Source organism: Echinops telfairi, unplaced genomic scaffold (assembly GCF_000313985.2).
Source record: "Echinops telfairi isolate 266 unplaced genomic scaffold, ASM31398v2 ScPeMD7_2010;HRSCAF=2546, whole genome shotgun sequence".
Taxonomy (NCBI): domain Eukaryota; kingdom Metazoa; phylum Chordata; class Mammalia; order Afrosoricida; family Tenrecidae; genus Echinops; species Echinops telfairi.
In genome coordinates, this window is record NW_022105908.1 from 14,990,253 (window position 1) to 14,994,614 (window position 4,362).

General features: G+C 45.7%; 2 protein-coding genes across 3 annotated transcripts in view; one reads left to right on the top strand and one right to left on the bottom strand.

The window, feature by feature from the left end:
- The window catches only part of PRXL2A (peroxiredoxin like 2A), a 137,957-nt gene extending 134,494 nt beyond the window's left edge, over positions 1–3,463 (bottom strand). Inside the window, exon 1 of the mRNA XM_045293492.1 lies at positions 3,390–3,463. The gene's annotated coding sequence lies outside the window, so the exon portion shown is untranslated. The remainder of the gene's footprint in view (positions 1–3,389) is intronic.
- The window catches only part of DYDC1 (DPY30 domain containing 1), a 58,113-nt gene that overhangs the window by 34,794 nt on the left and 18,957 nt on the right, over positions 1–4,362 (top strand). The gene's annotated exons all lie outside the window — the stretch shown is intronic.

Below are 4,362 nucleotides of genomic sequence, written 5' to 3' on the forward strand. Positions count from 1 at the left end.
TTACAAATCTGGCTAGACCAGAGGATGTACACTGGTACAGATAGCAACTGGAAACACAGGGAATCCAGGACAGATGACTCCTTCAGGACCAGTGGGAAGAGGGGCGATGCCTGGAGGGTAGAGGGGATGTGGTGTAGTAAGGGGGAACCGATTACAAGAATCTACATTTAGCCTCCTCCCTGGGGGATGGACAGCAGAGAAGAGGGTGGGGGGAGACGTCGGACAGTGTAACATATGACAACACAATAATAATTTATGAATTATGAAGGGTTCATGAGGGAGGAGGCAGGGGGCAGCGAAGGGGAAAATTAGCAGCCGATATTAAGGGCTAAAGTAGAAGGCAAATGTTTTGAGAATGATAGGGCAACAAATGTACATATGTGCTGGTCACAATGGATGTATGTATGGATTGTGATAAGAATTGTACAAGCCCCCAATAAAATGATTTTTTTTAAAATGAGTTATTTCTAGGTTCCACCCTAACCCGAAAACCAACAATGACAGACTTGCTAATCGTTCTCATATTAAAATAAGCTTTCTTTTTGCAAAAGCTTTTCAGCGCTCCTATCCAGTTAATAAATAGGTCCTAGGAGTCATCAGTCAGAAGAATTCTCACTACATTGGCGGCCATGGGTTGCTACAGGCTTCCACCCTTGGGTAGGGAGGACATAAAGGAGCAGGCAGGATGTCCTAGGAAGAGCTCAGAGCACCCACAAACCTAGAATTATGAAGGAAACCTACAGACATCCATGCCATGGAAACAAAGACTAGCTATTTCACAAAGGCATCCTCAGAAGCCGAGAGAGGGGAGGGGAAAGCACAGCCTCAACTGATCGCAGGCGCTGCTAGACTTAATGCAGACTTCAAACAAGAAGCTGCTTACTGCTGAGTTGATGGCTCTTGGCTTATTACTAATCAGATTTCAAGAGCTGGAAGCAATGTAGTCTGAGCCACACGATACATCTAAATGGCAGTGTAGGGCAATAAATATGAACCCAGACTGCGGGAACTGACGATCAAATTCCAGCCCTGGTTCTTGTGTGATCTTCAGCAAATCACTCAGTTTCTGAGCTTCAGAAACATAACAAAATAACCTTGAACTTTGTGAGGATCCTAAGAGATAATATATGCAAGACACTTTGCACGGTGACCAGATGCTATGCAGTTGACTCAGAATCACAATGGCCCAGAGTTAAGAGGAGACTTATGCACCATGGGGTTTTCAGTGGCTGATGTTTCAGGGGACTACATCACCAGTCTTACTTGAGGTACCTCTGGGTAGACTTTTTGTTAGCAGCTGAGTATACTAACTGCATTGCCCAGGGACTTCAACTGGCATGTAATAAACAGCAGAAGTATGTACAGTGGAAGATTGTGACAAGATCCTGATCAACAGTATCTTCCTCAAGTGACATATTCTAATTAAATTTTTTTTAAAAGGTGCAGATCCAGTTCTCACATTTACCGAATATGATTTTTTGGGGCTTTTCTCTTCTTCACATTAATGAAGAATGTGTGTGTGTGTGTGTGTGTGTGTATTCCCCAACACTACTTCAAGGGCCTAGAAGCAGAATACATAGTATCCAGGTCTTATTTTTAAGTAGGTTTCCCCACTTAAGTGGAAATCCTTAGAGAAATGGCTGATTCCAAAACAGAGGGAGGGAAAATTCAATGAACCGGGATCATTCTGTTGTGCCAGAAAGAAAGAAAACAATTCTAAAAATCAGAAGAAGACTTGGTAGCTTTTACTACCAAATCTGGGGAAGTTTGGCCATTAAAATAAATATTGACTGTAATAGATAATAACTCATTGAGTAGGGTAAGAATCCATGAGTCCACATGAGATTGAATAAATAAATGAGTGAGTAGAAGAGAAAGTCCCTCTTTAAAGCAGAATGACACATGGACAGACACTGGAGTTTAAAAATGGACACGATGTAACAATACTAGGATAACTGGATCTAGCCAGATTCAACAATGAGGGTTAAAACTTGGTGAATATTTTACAAGAAATGGTTTATGTGTATAGTCTAAAAGTTCCCCACAAAGTAGTATTAATTCCCAAGGAAAATACAGAAACAATACAGTGGAGAAACCTGGCCAAAATAATGGAACCAAGTGATCAAAGGGGAGTTCACTAACAGACACATTTCTGGTGTGATACACAGAACATCATTCACTTCTGTGAAGGCCATCCAAAATAAAATCAAGGAAATGTCAAAACCAAAGAGACAGTCTACAACTGGTCTGCATACTTCAAACCATCAAGGCCATGAAAGAAACACAGATGAGTAGCCAGTCCAGATTAAAGATTAGAAAAGCATGTTAGCAACATGTACCACAAGATATTGAATTGGATTTGGATCAGAAAAGAAAAAAAAAGGACTCTTTGGGTGGGAAAATTGGGTTAATTTGAATATGGATTGTATCAAGGTTAAGACTCCTGTTTTTGACCATTGAAATATATCAATGAAATATTTTTCCCTTAGGAAATTAAATATTGTGGCAGGCTGGATAATGATCTCCCAAAGATATCCACGTCCTGATCTCTGGAGTCTGTGCATATATTCTCTTACATGGCAAAGGGACTTTGCAGGGGACAATGAAACATTTTAAAATGAGATTATCCTACATTTGGTGGGTGAGCCCAATGTAATTACAAGGGTCTTCACATGGGCAAGGACAGTGACATCAGGCAGGGATGCAGGGAAGGTGGTGGTGCTAGCATATGTATCACATATGTAATACAGGGCAAAGAGTTCGGGGAGGTGGGCTGTCACTGGAAAGCGGCGCAGGCAAGGAAATGGATTTACCCTTAAAATCTAGAAGGACCCACCCAACCGACATCTTGGTTAGCCTTTTAAAATTCACGGTGGATTTAGACTACATTCCTTTTACTCAGCGTGTCGTCCAAGAATTAGCAGCTTGGTACCAATGGGATGGGGTGGGGTTGAAATGCTGATTCCCTGGTACCACTCCAGACACGAATCCAGAAGCTGCGTTTTAGCAAGATTCTCTGGGGATGCACAGGCAAGCTCTTGAGCGCCTTTCCAGAGGGTGGCAACCATCATCCACCCTGCGTGCTCAGGAAGCCTTTCTGCTCGTCCTGCCAGGCACTGGCTTCCTGCACGGATGAAGCAAACCCTACCTGAGAAAGCACCTGTTCTAAACAGGCAGCCCTTGCCAGTTCCTCTTGGACCACATGACCCCTCCACCTCTCCCAATGACCTTGCCTCGGCTCCGCTGCTGCACTTCCGGTTCCTCAAAGCTTCTACATCGCAGCCCTCAGGCACCCCCCCACCCCCCTGCCCCACCCCGAGGGCGCATGCGCGCACCTCCACCTCTTCAAGGTGCGTTTCCTTGCTCCCTCGGGAGAGTTCCGGGCTCACCTACGCGTGCACCCCTCAGGTTCTCCTCCTGGCCCTCAGGGGGGCACTCAACGCGCGCGCCCCCTCGCACATGCGCTCGCGCCCCTACCACGGAGCCTTTCCTCCCTGTGGCGCAGGCAGCGACGCGCGCGTGCGCTCGTGGGCTGGTTCCCTAGCGACCCGGCTCGTTCCCTAGCGACCGGCGGCGCTGCTGGCGACGGGCGCTCGTGAGTGGTCGTTCGGAGGACGCATGCGCAGTGGCGTGGCGACGCTGTAGCGTGGTGATAGGAGACGTCGGTTGGGACGGTTCAGCCCAGCAGCGGCATCAAGTTTCAGGAGAAGCCTGGAAGCCAAGTGAGGGTTAGCTCTGGGCCGGAGGGGCTTTGTTTACCGGTTTCTCTTCCCCTTCCTATTTCTTCCTCCCACTCTCTTACACCAGAGCCCGCCTCCGGTGGAGAGTTGCCTGATAAAATTTAGTGACAGGCGAATTTCAGATAGACAATGAAAACAAGGGTGGTAGGATACATTAAGTATTTGCTGTGTCTCTGAAATTAAAATCTCACTGGGTGTCCTGTATATATTGGCTCAATCTGGCAACCCCACCTGAATCTGTCATCCTGCTTTGGGTGAAACATCTCAGTCCACCTCTTGGGACACCAACTCCAGAAAGACCTTCGGTGGCTGTTTCTGTGGGAGGAAACATGTTCCTTTCTGTTAGTCAAAGATACTTACTACCTACTGTTATACATGAAAAAACAAAAAAAACAAAAACAAAAAACCCCAGCATTTCTGTCTGCAACCCGGGGCAGTGAAGTGAATTTATTTAGTATTGTTACGGAGTCGTGCCCAACAAGAACCACTGACCACAAACCTGTAAAAGCTAAGAGTAAGTTTATTAGAGAAAAGACAAAGGTTAGAGAAGAGCAAATTTAACAGGTAAAAGAGAAAGACAGAAACAGACAAGTTCGAACTCGGACTACAGCCTGACCACGCA